General features: G+C 38.4%; 1 long non-coding RNA gene across 2 annotated transcripts; it reads right to left on the reverse strand.

Moving 5' to 3' along the window:
- Positions 1 to 510: 510 nt before the first annotated feature.
- LOC124229809 (uncharacterized) lies at positions 511 to 16,153 on the reverse strand. Of its 2 annotated transcripts, none has more exons than XR_006885999.1 (3): positions 15,160 to 16,153; positions 13,029 to 13,124; positions 511 to 644 (listed from the first exon to the last, which is right to left on the reverse strand). It is a non-coding gene; the product is annotated as an uncharacterized LOC124229809 (long non-coding RNA). The 2 variants fall into 2 exon arrangements; XR_006886000.1 differs by lacking the exon at positions 511 to 644 and adding an exon at positions 7,899 to 8,120.

Here is a 16,153-nt window from a genome sequence, read left to right on the forward strand (position 1 = left end):
TGCAATTCTATCAGCTACATTTATATTCAAGAAAACAGCTAAAGCCAAACAAAAGTTTTCAAATAATACCAAGGATATGCAGGTGAAAAGAAATAATAACAAACAAAATATAAATATGAGCAAGAAAGAAAATGATCTTAAGAAGTCCAAGGACAAGGTACCTCCATCCTGAGGATAATAGTAAGAGGTGGGTTCAAATCTTGATTCTCTTCCTGGGTCATTCTCTCAGACAGTCCCTCGCAAGAAGGGAAATTTCACTGCTAGTAATGATAAAGCAGTTAGAAGCAGTTCTTGTCTGATTAGAGGAACCCAAGTAACGAACAACAGTTCTAATACGTATTTTGAAAGAACATGTTCAAAACCATCGTGACTTTCATGAAATGTCCTGTATCAGAAAGGCTTGGGGAGAGGGAGATGGATGGTGGGGGCTGCAGATGTAAGACGAGGAGAGGAGGGATAAGTGACACTTTGAGTAATTTTAATCTTTTGCTGTTGAATACTTACAAAATATTTTAAGAGTATTGGTTCCTCCTCTTTCAAATTTTCATTCTTCTCTCCAGCTTCCTTTACTGGCTTTTTCTCCTTTTGGTGCTTTTCTCTTCCTCTTTGCCTCCATCTTCTCTGTTCTGCAAAGCTCCAAGTTTCTGTGGTAAAGACAAGACTGATATGAGAAGGGAGAATGAGAGTATGATGAGGATTAGAGGAGGAACCATTTATCTCCCTTGAGCCCTAGTTCTCCGAGAATGTCTGCGTAACCTGGTGAAAATTATCACAGAATGTGACAGAGATGGAGACTCAGGAGAGAAATTCCACCATTATGAGTTCTAGTCATGAAACACATTAAAACACTTACAGTCATTTATTGCATCTCCATACATTCCACCATCTGAATTTGATATTACATAAAAGCATACAGGAAGCTTTGAATGCAAGAGGTCAGAAGGCGTGCATGAAAAAAGATAACTAAGGACAACACCTTGCCAGTGACCCAAAAGCCAGAGTTTAAGACAGACAGGCTGTGTCCCAAACATTCTGATGGGAAGTGTGGCTTCTGAGAGCTCTTTCAGATGATTTGGAAAATGCATGAAGATTGTTCATCTTTGGACACAAGCATAGCCATTGCTGGCATTACAGGACAAAAAAAGAGCCACTAAGTATCCAGGAAAACAACCCAATACAACCAGTAATAAAAGTACATTCTCCATCCATGAGTAAAATACAAAATATACAAACAAAAAAAAAAATAAAGAATGTTAGTAAAGATATTTTGAAAGGTATTGTTATTTTTATTATTAAACTACCGGAATATTTCAAAGTGCTAACTTCTTTTCTTTTCCTCCTTTGTGCCTTTTCATTTTTCTTCTACTTCCAACCTGCTCCCAATTCAAGCACATAGATAATTATGTGTTTATTGCCTCTGAGTAGCTTTGGGAAGGTGGAAAGTAGAAGAGGCCTACAAATCTTTTTTAGCACTCTTCCATGACCTTAAGAGAACAGTAGTTTTGTGAAAGGGATGAACATTTCTACGCTAAACATAGTAAAAGTGTCTTGGCCAGAAATATAAATGGAAGAAGACTTTCATAAATAGAGACTCCACTGTTCTAGGTTGGTGGCTGAGGGGAGAAGAGAAGCAGAGAGAGAGAGGTTTGCAGATTCTGAGAGCAAAGCAAACTTGAACCTACTTCTTTACCAGCATACTAGCACAGCAGCAAGACCCAGAGAGAAAAGAGCTGCCTGCTATGTCTAGGCTGGTAGGAGTACAACAACCTAAGTACAAAATTTCCAGCTAATTTCAGCAGATAAAGGCAAGCAGATCCTCCCCACAGGTGATGTACAAATTAAGGTTCTTAGCTTGGAGCAAATGCACCTAGTTTGAGCAAAAAAGAATGCATTACCTCAAGCCAAAATGGAATTCTTTGGAAGGTCATGGGGAAGTTGAAGGAATAGAAAGCAATCTGGAAGACCCAGCTTCAGAAAGGGGGAAACTAAGGTAACTTTGATGATCTGGGTAACAGGAAGTGTGGGCTTCCTTCAGGGTGCTGACACCAAGTGTATCAGCTATAACCTTTTCCCATTCTTGAGTCACTCTTCAGAAAATTTGAGTTCCTGGAAGAGTTGAAGGAAACTTGCTCAGATCCCTTGCTCAACTTGCAGCTAAGGAAGGCAGGATAACTTGTTTGGTAGTTGTTGGAGACTGTAGGCATTGGGGGAGGGTTAACCCCCCAAAGGAAAATCAAGGTGCTACTACAAAAAATGAAAGAAAGAAAGCGTGGATGCTGGGCAGGTATAAACAATAACCGTGCACTACAGATGGCTACTTTAGATATAAAACTCTCATATGCTTGATTTCTTTTTTTTCCCCCTAAAGATTGGCACCAGAGCTAACAACTGTTGCCAATCTTTTTTTTTCCTTTCTACTTTATCTCCCCAAATCCCCCCTGGTACGTAGTTGTACATCTTAGTTGCAGGTCCTTCTAGTTGTGGCATGTGGGACACCGCCTCAACATGGCCTGATGAGTGGTGCCATGTCCACGCCCAGGATCCGAACCGAAGAAACCCTGGGCCGCCGCAGCAGAGCACACGAACTTAACCACTCAGCCACGGGGCTGGCCCCTGCTTGACTTCTTTTTAATACATCATTCATATGTGATAATCAATTGGAAGAAGTTGCAGTTCAATTTGAGTATTAAATTCATTGTGTCACTCCCCTGCTTACAACTATTCATTGGTCTCTATTGTCTCCAATAAAGTTCTAAATTCCTTCATATTCTTCCAGTCCTTGCCATATTCTTCTAGTCCTCCAGCTTCATCTTCAATTCCCTTCCTTCCCTGCACCATATGTCTCCATCATAGTAAGGGACTTGCAGTTCCTTGAACACATTATCCTATTTCATATCTATGAGTCTTTACACATGCCACTCCCTTTGCTTGGAATGGGCTTCCCTACTCCTTGTCTGCCTGGAGAACTCACTCATCCAATTCAAATACTTTCTCTTCAGGGATACCCTCTTCTCCCTGTCATCCTGTCCCCCACCACGTCTCTTCTTCATCTTGGTATCCCCACTATATACCTTGCACATGCCTCTATTTTTCACTTATATCACTGTGCTGTAATTATTTGTTTATATCTTTGCCTCCCCTACAGATCTATCAGTTTTGGGAGGGTAGATTCTCAATAAATGGTTTTTGAATGAACAAATGAACTTTCGAATCAGACGCCAATATTCACCAAGGGTCCACTCTGCTTGGAATCATATACAGCAGGTGTAGTAGGGAGTCATGCAGAATGTTTACTAATGCAGTAATTCTCTACTCTCTACTAGGGATATGCAAACCATCAGTGGGAAAGGAAAAGCATCCTACGTAGGACACGAGGTTTTCATTAGAATCTTTGAATATTCATTCTTCCTTAATCCCCACGTTCACTTGCAAGCATAATGCACCATTTTCTGCCCACTTTATCTGCTGATATTCCTGCTGAAATTTTTTATCTTCATTTCAGTTCTGTAGTGGTAAAGTTCATACTCCAAAATATTAGCATATTTTTAGTTACTAGTGAAATACTTGGTTTTATCTAGTGGATCATTTTATAGCATAGCCCCTAATGTGGGTGCAGGAGCCAGATTGCCAGGATATGGATCCTGGCTCTGATCAGGTGACTCTGAGCAGGATATTTAACCTCTCTGTGCATCAGATACCTAATCTACAAAAATGAGGCCTATCATAGTACCTAATGCATTGGATTGTTAAGAGGATTAAACGAGTCATAGATATTAAGCACTTAAAACATTGCTTGGCACGTACAAAATGCTAAATAAATGTTACCTGCCATTATTATTGCAATGAAATGTACTCCCTACCACATTGCTACAATTTTTTGGTCATTAAAATAATACAGTAAGTGAGAAGTATAATAACAGAATGCATGTAAACACGAGTTTGTTTCCATCATGGTACGATTCAGGATCTTTGGTGAAGTAATTCTGAGGACATAAGAAACAACTCAAAACCACTGCCACAGAGAATGACCTTTAAGGAACTGATAAATGAAGGGGAGAAATACAATAAACACAAACCCATTTACACCCAGGGACACTTGAACATACTTTCTCACACAAGAGCTTAGTGACTGGGAAATAATCAAATATGAGTACAAAGAACTTACTTAATTTGAGGTAGCTGAGAGAGGAAGGGGACTGCCTTTTAGTTTGGGAGGAAGGCCAGAGTTAAAAAATCTTGAATTTTGTGGAAAACAGTTTTGCCCTACTTAGCATGGAGAACTAGATCTAATTAACGAATCTAGTTAATTCATGAGTCAGTATTTATATTTTCAGTCAGTCTTATTTCCTGGGATCAGAGTCACAAGGTTTAGTAATCAGTCATGGATCAGAGTCCCAACTCATTTACTCTGAAACTGACTTTTGTTAAAGGAATTCAAATAACTTATCTACTCACCTAAGTCTGTAAGTCTAGGTGAAACCGGTTTTCCTGGTTTTTTAAGTATGCTGGTCACTCAGTATAAGTTATATAATGACATATGTTACAAGCTTTTCAGGAGTTTCCAAATTGTCACTTTGTTTATATGGGAAGATGCTTGGAAATCCAAACTTATTTCTGTAGTTTTGTTTATTACAAGTTGACTAAGGACACTGTATTTTTTGGTAGTCATGAAAATAAGCACTGGCCCTAAAGTCCAGGGGATCAAACCTTAAGACTACTGAAATCACTGAAATTCCTTTTCCTCCTCCCTAATCTCTTAGGGTTTAGCTTTTGATGAGATGTGTATTAATGAGAAAAATGAGATTACTGACCACAGAAGACAAGTGTGCTATTTCAGCATGTTTGCAACAATAGGTGAGGATGCCTTGGAGGGTGAGAGAGATATGTTATCTTGGAAAATGTCACATCAAATGGAATTTGGAATCTAAAGGCTTCTACAGATGATGGTGAAGCAGTAATAATGAATACTCTTGTGTTCAATTTAGCTAAAATTTCACCCTGTCACCTCTACTACACGAAAGAGACAGAAACTCCCTCTGTTTCCCCAAAGTGAAACTTACACATCTAAGGTCACCAATGGCCTCTAGGTTGTTAAATCCAATGAACAATTTAGTCCTCAGCTTATCTGATCTCTCAGCAGCATTCAACATGAACATGTTGATGACTCTCTCTTTTATGAAACACCCTCTTCTATAGGATTATATTCCACCAGATACTCCTTGTGTTCTTTCTACTATTTTTTCTCAGTCTCTTTTGCCAATTCATCCTCCTCTATTCATCCTTTAACTGTTGGAGTCCTTTAACACTCTTCTAACAGTTCAAATGGTAAACTTCTTTTTAGCAGCTCAAATATTAAACCTCCCTATGAATGGTTTGAATGTAAAATCTTATTCAGGTGTTTGAAACTACTTTATTCCTAAGAAAGGAACCTGGAAGAAAAATCAACAATTCTCCTGGCCTCTGACCAATTATTTTGTAATTGTATCAACCAAATAAGGCTCCCTAGTTTAATTATAGATCTGGCAAATTGTACATCAAATATATTTTTTGTCTTAAATTCATTTTGCCAAAATGGTATCAAGCTCTACCATCTCCACAACAGAAAACATGGATTGAAATAGTTAAATGAAAACCAAATATTGCTCTTACATTCATTGCTCCAAACTTCATGCATCTGTCTCTTTTAAAGGATCTACCTTGCACTTCATCAAGTGCTTTGTTCCTGAATACACACTGAAGAGGTGAGAACAGAAAATGAGTTATACGCAGATGTATGGGTCGTTTTCACTTAATTCACTCTATGTAATATGGATCTAAGGGCACAACACATGATTACTTGAAAGAGCAACAGACTAATTTGTAGTTTAATCTAGGTGCTGTTTTTAATCTCTTTGAATTTCCATTTTCTCACTGGAAAAATGGTGATAATGCCTGCCTTGCATGTATTTACAGAAATTTTAGAAGGACTGAGATGATATATCGGAAACACTTTGGGAAGCTCTATTATTGGATGTATCATAATTCTTGGTAATTTTATATAGCTTCGGCTTTAGTTTACATAGATACTACCAAGGAAGATTGGAGAGATAAATGGTTCCTTCTATTATAGGCCTTTTTCAGAATTTCTCAGCATGTAGCAACAGCCAGAGCAAGATAATATTGTGATCCCTCGTTACCTTAAAAAACAAAAAACAATAAAACAAAAAGCATGAAAGAAGTAAGAATGGTAACTTTCTGTTTAGCTCAAAATTTATTTTAGAAATGTTAACTTCACCATGAACTATTCACCTTCAGTCTTGAGTGTATTTCATATAGATGATTTAAATTTTTGATATTCTGGTTTTCACTGACAAATTCTGCATTTTGACAAGTTTGATGAAGTCTATTCACTCTAGACCATTTATGCAAACCTAACTTGAATAGTTGATTTTGACTTTATCCCCTTGAGTTCCTAGAACTGCCCTGATTAAATTTTAAAATATAATTACAGGTAGCACATTGAGTCAGTCAGTTAGTCAGAGAAATGTGAGCTCTGAATGCCTACTTCCTGCAGCATCCTGCATTAAGTGCTCTGGAGGAGGGCGGGGGTGGATGGGAACAGTCATCCATGAAATGATTTGAGAATTATTATTAAAACAACATATCACCAAGTGCAAAGTACTCAAGTGGAAACTACATACATATAAGTTCAAGGAATGGAGAATAAAGGAAGCACCTTTCCTGCTTTAACTGCCTGTCCTATATATCTAGCAAATGTGTTTTGCGACTGTTAGTAGCTTTGCTGTCACCCCAACAAAACAAATTAAACAATGTTGGTCTACCTACAAATGAGCAGCCTGAGTTGGTGTAGAGAATTCTTTAATTCCTTTTACCTGAAAATACTTCAGTGGCTTCGTTAAGTGAAGGGTCAGGCAGAGATTTTTTTTAAGACATTTTTTATTTTGGAATAATTTTAGATTTACGTAAATGCTGCAAAAATAATACAGAGAGTTCCTATGTACTCTCACCCAGTTTCCCCTAATGTTAACATTTTATATTACAATAAGTACCTAAAAAACATTTTACATTAATATCAATTAAACCTTGGGCTTTATTCAGATTTCATTTGCTTTCCACTGGTGTCTTTTTTCTGTTCCAGGATTCAATCTATATACCACATTGCATTTAGCAGAAAGAGAATTTAATGTCTTACTGCTGAAGTTCAAAAATCAGCCATTTCTGGGCAATGAAGCTAACTGGTGTCAAAATATTAATGTGAGCAGTAATAAAAATGAATTGAGTGTCCAAGAGTCACCTGGGCACACCACAGGGTCAGATTCTTAACTAACTTTAGCAAAAAGTAAACATGACTTTGTAGCCAGTCATTAATCTCTCTTTTATTTACCTAAAGATGATGACTGTATCAATAAAGTTCTACCATAATTGCTAGAGTACTTTTTTTGTATATCCATGAGAACATTTTGATATAATAGTTCTTTTAGTATCACCTAGTGTGGGTACCTATATATTCCTATATGAAGACACTAGAAGAGGCTGATTTGGTTCCCAGTTACGGAAGCTTACCATAGACACTAGAAAAACAAAACCTTAAATGGTCTGCTTGTATGCATCAGAAGATAATAATGCATCAAGGCCAGTGGGTCTCCAACTCATTCACGTGCATCAGGATCACATGGAGGACTTCTTTTTTTAAAATGTTTTGTTTGTTTGGTTTTTTTTTTTTTTGAGGAAGATTAGCCCTGAGCTAACTACTGCCAGTCCTCCTCTTTTTTGCTGAGGAAGCCTGGCCCTGAGCTAACATCCATGTCCACCTTCCTCTACTTTATATGTGGGACACCTACCACAGCACGGTGTGCCAAGCAGTGCCATGTCCGCAGCTGGGATCCGAACAGGTGAACCCCAGGTCGCCGAGAAGTGGACCTTGCGAACTTAACCACTGCGCCACTGGGCCGGCCCTGGAGAGCTTCATAAAGCACAGATTTCTGAGTCTCACCCCCAGGGCCTCTGATTCAGAGGGTCTGGGCTAGCCTAGGCATCTGCACTTCTAACAAGTTCCCAGGTGATGTAGATACTGTTGGTCCTGGTATTACACTTTGAGAATCACTTTCGTTGACAGTTGCCTGTAAGAAAAGTAAAACAATTTTGTCCTGACAAGGTATACTCATAGGTCTCTGGATTGATATGTTGCCTACCAGTCAGATAAGGGATCTGTTAAATCTCTTCCCAAGTCTGTGCAGGGACTAAGAAAATAAAACAAATATATTAATTTTCCACAATAGTTCTCACCAGTCTGTCTTCCCTTCAAGCAATATGATTATTTTTAAAATAACAAAATATTGTTTTTAACAATAACAAAATATTGTTATAAAGCAACTATAAATTTTTGGCCTGAAACAAGGCCTCTGATTGATCGATAGATATTAATAGGGGTGAGGGATGTCACACATCATCTTCAGCAGCGTTTCTCAAACATTAACGTGTTTGTGAACCCTGGAGATCTTTCAGTTGGTCTGCAGGTAGACCCCAAGATTCTGCATTTCTCTCAAGCTTCCACATGATGTCATTGCTGCTGGTCCATGGATCATACTTCAAGTAGCTCTGCAACCTTTTGCAAGGTTTTAGCAAATACAAGATGTTCTAGCATCTAGTGATCTCTGGAGAACACTGGAACTTCCTAGCATGGCTCTGTCATAGAAATAGTGCCTTTGACTAAGGCAAATTTTGGAATATACTAATCTGTATCCGGAACTCTAGGCTTTAGAAAAAAGAAAGGACAATTGTAGGGAAACTAAATCAACAAAATCTCACCGGAGTCTACTATAACATGGTAGAAACTTTTGGAAACTGATCACTTACTGAGGGATCCTTTATCCCTAATCTCCACTTTTTACCCAAGCATCAATCTAGTAAGTAGCAGTGACATAGGGAAAAAAGAGGATAAGAGTGCAATCCAATTCTGCAGTTTCTGCCCATATCATTACTGTTAATGCTGATCTCATAAACACACCTTCAGTTCCTCAGACTGTTCTTCCATCTCCTTATCTCTCTTTCTCCCAGAGGCCCTCCTGGCTCTTGGGATGGAAATTTCAGGAAAGCTACTGACTTTTATTATTCCCCCTAAATGAAGCTTATCTTTCTTTCGATTTTTGTGGAGCCAAAGACCAACATTATACAGGACCTCATCATCCTTATTAGGGTGTAAAGGGATAAAGGATAAGGAGCCTTTATCTCTATTTCATTAGGTTGCTATAGGAAAAAAAAAAGGAAAGTTCAGAAAAATTGAAAAGGTTTGTTGATTGCTTCAAAGAGAAGAGGAGAGGCTATCAGAACACATTCTTTTCCAAAGCAGGTTCGAAAAGAAGAAAAACCTTAGTCAGAAGCAACAAACAGTATAAACTTTGGCTCTCCCAAGACACTGCCTTAGGATTCATCATATGGTGAGATGGTGGCTTGCATCCTGCACAAATGAATAGGGTAGAAGGACCCCCACAAAGCACCCCTCAGACTGCCTCTGTAAGTAGTCTCCCAGGATATACTCAGGGTTTATGATAAGGTTGCTCTTGCCGACTACTGGTGGCAATGGAAAAGTAAGCCAATCTTCATGGGTCCACAGATGAAAGAAGGTAAGGGAGATGGCCTAGCCTGAGAAATGGCCCTGGGAAGTGTACATAAACAAGAGGCCCTCACCATCCACAACTCCTCTAAACCCCTGCTTCCACATCCTGCACTGCATTATGGGCACTGCCATCAGTGATCTAGAGCTCAGGAAGCCCCTATTTAAGTGAAAATCAGAATTTTGGAAAACTTCTATGCACCACTGTAAGCTTGTCAGCTTACCAGTACTTGAAGACTTTTCTGCTAAGATTAGTAGTGATTTTAACAAATGTTAATTTTTGATACTGTGTAATGAAATGCATCAACTTTTAGAAGATACACATAATTCAGTGAACCAATATTTTCCAAAACAATCAATGAATGCACGATGTTACAAAATCACGCAAGAGTAAAAGATCCATTCAAAATGCAAGAGAGACCAATAGAGTTTTTTTTTTTTTTTAGGAAGATTAGTCCTGAGCCAACATCTGCTGCCAATCCTCCTCTTTTTGCTGAGGAAGACTGGTCCTGAGCTAACATCCATGCCCATCTTCCTCTGCTTTATATGTGGGACGCCTACCACAGCATGGCTTGCCAAACAGTGCCATGTCGGCAACCAGGATCCGGGCTGGCGAATCCCCCGCCACCAAAGCAGAACATGCGAACTTAACTGCTGCGCCACTGGGCCGGCCCAGAGACCAACAGATTTAACGTAATAAGAATAGGAACAGTTTATTGATATGATTTCAAATTACAAATTGCAACTAACCTTTAAGAAACTTACAACTTCTCAAATTTTGGTGTAATATCAAAGAAGAATAGCCATAGTTAGCTGAAAAAGGTCTTAAATACTCCTCCCTTTTCCAACCACATACCTGTTTGAAGCCAAATTTTCTTCATATACTTCAACCAAAATGGTCTGTCACACAGGTTAAATGCAGAACTAGTTATAAATCTATATATAGTAGCTATAAATCTATGAAGCTAGACATAAAAGAGATTTGCAAAGCATGTAAAATATGCCACTCTTCTCCCTAATTTTTTTGTTTTGCAAAATACAGTCATTTTTTTAACGTGTGTATGTTATCATATAATGGGTTTACCATTATTTTAAATAATTAAATACATATTTAATTTTTCTCAGTTTTAATCTCTACATGGTAAATATTGATAGAGATAACCCACATAAACAAAAGTTCTTTGGGGTCCTCAACAATTTTTAAGAGTGTACAGGGGTTCTGAGACAAAAAGTTTGAGAACTTCTAGTCTAAGCTAAAGACTATGCTCCATTACCTTTCATTTTAAATATTGCATCTCTGATAATTGTACAGAATATTTGCTATATTCTATGTTTGTGAAATGATATAGTAGAGGATATTTCATTTCACATAGTAATTCTTTCTGATTATGAAAAATTAAGACATAAATATGAGGAAAAGATAAACAGTATTGGCTGAAAACAAACAAGTAAATATTCGTGTCTCTGGTCTGGATGATCTACAAACTACGCATGGGTTAATTTCGACGGAAAATATATTCTGGGCTACCAAGAAAGGACTTACAAGTATACCTAACCTGGTTCTTTGAAGAAGACATGAGAAGATGCCATTCTAAATTTGGTCTTGATTATACAACAAGGTAGCAGCCATAGAACCTCTCACACCTTTTGGATTTGCTTTTTTGCTTGTCGGTCTCTCCCTAAGTGCTTCCAGGGCAGGGCGTGGTTTCTTTTTGACTGCCATAGCCAGAGATCTGGTACAAAGTCTAACAATAAATATTTGCTGAATGAATGAATCAACAGAATAAATACTTAGACACACAAAAGCCATTCCAGGCCTATATTTAAATCATATTTATGGTTGCCCCATAGTCAGAAACACCAGCCAGAGGCACCGTATACATTCCAAAGATATAAATAAAAGCTCCTTTGATGAACTCAAACAACCAGAAATCATTTTAGGAGATGATATTTTAGTGAAACTGCAATCTGATTTTGGTGTTGCTTTCCCTGGTCAGGTAAGAATCAGAAACGTGTATGACCAGAGAAGACACACATTTCTGGTTTCTAGAAAGGCCAGCATATGCATTATATCTATTTCATAGTGTGGAGTATATAGAGATGATAGTATTCACCATAGGATTACTCTCCAGATTTTTAATATCTGAGAAGTCTTTGCATTTGAGTCCCTCTAATTCAGTTTTGGGTAGGTGGGGTGTGGCTCGAATACCTCCTCACAAAATTGTATTAATTCTACTCTTGTTGACTTTAACTTCTTTTGAAGGAGAGCTGACATCATGAGAGCCCTAGTGACACTATGAATCCCTGTAAAAACTTCTCAATTGACTTCCTGGGTCAGTAAAGCTTGGGAAACAAACCTCACTAGTCGCTAAGATAACTTAAAGTATAGAATAAACAAAAATGTAATTCTCAAAATCCCTTTGGATAAGTAGTTTAAGTGCCAAAAACAACTCTTGGGTACCAATGAAACATCCACAGATGAGAGGCTAGCTCTGTAATAGTTCTGTTGTTCTGTCAAAAGAAAATTCAGAGAGCTTTACTTGATATGAACATTTTATTGAGCAAGAACAAACTTCACAAACAGGGAGACTTCAAGCTGAAAGCGGTTAGAAGTTCAGCTTTTAGCAGGTACAGCTCAATGTACATGGCATGGACGAGGGAGCACATTTTTTAAAATTGTGATTGGTTACTAGAAACTTAGTCTTTTTGGGGTGGTAGCACTGTGTAAGCTTAATTGTGTGTAGCTGATTGGCTAGGAAGCTATAAAGTCAAACTGACCTGAAGAAAGTTTAAATTTTCTTTTAGGTCAGAGTCAGTATTTTGGGGAAATCACGACAGTTTAAGTTTTGGTTAAGTGACTGTGATTGTTTGGTTTAGAGGTATATTCAAACTGTGGCCTCCATTTTGGCTTTTCTTTAACAGTTCTTACCAAAAAACTCTATGGCATAATTCTACTTCAGAAAGCATTAATTTACTTTGCATTTGTCAAAGGGTTATATGACATTATAAATAAAAAAATCTTTCAACTCCCAAACTGGTATCCCTTATTTTCATGAAATGGATTACTACTTTGTGCCTTTGGAATGGCTTCTGTGATATAAAGAGCTTAAGTCATATTATAAAATAATAGATCAAATTTTCTGAACAGAATTTTGGTCATGTACTTGTCTGGATCCTTGAACTTACATGGTGTCCAAGAGTTGTGTTCCAGGGTATCCCAAATGTCAGAAGTAAAACAAATAAGCAAAAAAATTTATTAAATATTAAAAATAAGAGTTTTCTTTTAAAATAACTTATACTCTATTGGGAATGGGCCTGAAAATAATGGACAACAAAACAATTAGTTAGAAAGCAAACGACTGAAATGGACCTCAAGCTAAGGAGCTCTTTACACCAACCACTATTCAATACTTACACCAGAATTGTGCTTTATCTTCTTCTAAACTGTAAGCTACTTGAGGGCAAACATGACGTTTTTTTTCTCCATGAGGTCAACCATAGTCTTTTACACCTAGAAATATAAAAATAGCTAGTTAGTATTTATTGGGTGTGTTTCTTTAATATACATTATCTCAGCAACCTATGTGGCAGTATAATTAGCCCCAGTTTACCGATAAAGAAATTGATACTCACAGACATTATGTGATTTACTTCAGATTTTACAGCATCTAAGTGACAGAGTCAAGATCTGAACACAGATCTAAACATAGAGCCCACTGGGGGCCAGCCTGGTGGTGCAGCAATTAAGTTCTCATGTTCCGCTTCTGTGACCTGGGGTTCACCAGCTCAGATCCCGGGTGCAGACCCACACACTGCTAGTCAAGACATGCTGTGACCTATGCACCATTTCTCAAGCCACACTGTGGCAGGCATCCCAAATAAAATAGAGGAATATGGGCATGGATGTTAGCTCATTCCTCCTCTATTTTTATTTGTAAGACACTGCCACAGCATGGCTTGATAAGCAGTGGGCAGGTCCGGGATCCACACCCACAAACTCTGGGCCACCAAAGCAGAGCATGCGAACTTAACCACTACACCACTGGGCCAGCCCTAGTCTACATTCTTTTTTTTTTTATTGAATTCATAATAGTTTACATCATTGTGAAGTTTCAGTTGTACATTATTTCTTGTCCATCCCCTATTTAAGTGCTTCCTTTCACCCTCCGTGGCCACCCCCACACCCTGTCCTCTGGTAACTACTGAACTGTTCTGTGTGTTTATCTTCCACACGTGAGTGAGATCATTTGGTGTTTGTCTTTCTCAGTCTGGCTTATTTCACTTAGCATAATTCCCTCCAGGTCCATACATGTTGTTGCAAATGGAATGAATTTATCTTTTTTTCTGGCTGAGTAGTATTCCATTGTGTATATACACCACATCTTCTTTATCCAATCATCAGTCAATGGGCACTTGGATTGCTTCCATGTCTTGGCTATTGTGAACATTTTTTAGATAAAGGTTGGTTTGCCTCTTCCTGCTTCCCTTCCTCTTCCTCCTTATTTTTGATCTGATTATTCCTCTTTAAATAAACTACACAAAATTTTATGATTTATTGCAGCCAAACCCATATGTCAGTGATTTTTAAGCTCAACATGATTTTTTCCTTTCTACTGGATTATACAATTCAAACCCAGACATGATAGTTTTAGTTTTCTAGTCACAATTTTGGACTTGCGATTTGACAGCAGGTTTTCACAAGGCTTGTATTCTGGAAGATGCAGCTTTGATTTTTTTTTTTTTTTTTTGAGGAAGATTAGCTCTGAGCTAACTGCTATGAACCCTCCTCTTTTTGCCGAGGAAGGCTGGCCCTGAGCTAACATCCATGCCCATCTTCCTCTACTTTTTATATGTGGGAGGCCTACCACAGCATGGCGTGCAAGGCGATGCCATGGCCCCACCTGGGATCCGAACCAGCGAACCCTGGACCACTGAAGCAGAAAGTGCGAACTTAACTGCTGTGCCACCGGGACGGCCCCCTTGATGTTTTTAGTATCCTGTTTAAAGGAACTTCAAGGGGTAAAAAATGCAGTATGGTGCCACCATATTGGATTATCAAAACACTCTATGTTAATATTGAAACTTCATTTGAAATTATGGTAGTTTCTGGAAAAGTGACTCGTAACAGTACAGCAAAATGAATTCTTTTGTCTGTTAGGACAGAGACAAAATTAAATTAAGGAATTAAAGTTAAATTAAGGAATATAGCAAAATTCAACCATTGGGGAAACATTTTCTTCACTTGGCTTCCATGACACTCTCTTGATTTTCCCTGTTTATTCTCCTTTACTGGGTCCTCCTTTTCTCTCCAGCTCTTCCTGTGAGACTGCTCCAGGGCTCAGTCCTTGGTCCTCTTCTCTTTTTCAGTTCTCTATCTACACTCACTATAACGGTTTAAAACATAGACAACTCCCCAGTTTTGATCTCTGGCCACACCTTTCTCTCCTGGTGTGGAATCATACATCCCAATTGACTACTTGACAATAACAATCAGTTGACTAAGAGTCTCAAACTTAGTATTTCCAGAACTGAAATCTTGATCTTACCCTTCAAATTTGTTCCACCTGAAGACTCTCCCATCTCAACTGATGGTAGCTTCATCCTTCCGGCCACTCAGTTCAAAAGTCTTGGAGTCATCCTTGACTGTTCTCTTTCTCTCATGCCCTTCATTGAATTCTACCTTCCAAAAGAATCTGATCACTTCTCACCACCTCCATTAAAGCTATTCCAGTTCAAGCCACTGGCCTTTCTCCCCTTCTTCCACTTTCCTTTCCCTAAAGTCTATTCTTCAAAGAAGAGTCTCAGTGATGCTTTTAAAATATAAGTCAAATAATGTCATTCTTTTTCTCAAAATCCTCCAAGAGATCTGGATCTCATCTTACATAAAAGCCAAATCCTCACAATCTGTCATTCCTGTCCCCTCCCACCTTAACTCTCCTCCTTTATCATATGACTCCTGGCCTCCATGGTGTTTCTCAAACATGCCAGCCTTGCTACTAAGGAGGCTTGTTGCTGTTATGTTTCCTTTTCCTGGACAGCTTTTCTCCTAAATATCCAGCTTTTCGTAGGTTAGCAGCTCTTACCCCAGAAAACTGCATATTTCACCCTATTACCTCCTTCAAATCTTTGCTCAATGTAACTTTTTAAAAGAAGGCTACTCTTAAAATCCTATCTAAAAGTTGCAACCTCCCCCTCTAGCCTCTCCTCATCTTCTTTTAACCTGTTCTGTTTTTTCCATACCATATATTACCTTATAGCTCACCACACTATTTATGTGCGAGCTCATTTTAGTTCTCTCTCCAGTAGAATGTAAACTCCCTACAGCAAACACTCTTCTGTTCCAATATTCTGACAGCTCGGCACAGAGCAGACGCTCAATAAAGGATGTTATGAACTCAGCATTTCACTGTCCACACAGCTGGCTAAGCTCCCTAAACTTTCCTCAGGCTTACATTTCGGGGCCTTCTTAAATGGCTAAGCTCGCGAGGCATTCTACATTTTCCTTTAAGAACTTTTCCGACCCGGAAATAAAAGTTTAAA

This window comes from Equus quagga, chromosome 18 (genome assembly GCF_021613505.1).
Source record: "Equus quagga isolate Etosha38 chromosome 18, UCLA_HA_Equagga_1.0, whole genome shotgun sequence".
Classification (NCBI taxonomy): Eukaryota; Metazoa; Chordata; class Mammalia; order Perissodactyla; family Equidae; genus Equus; species Equus quagga.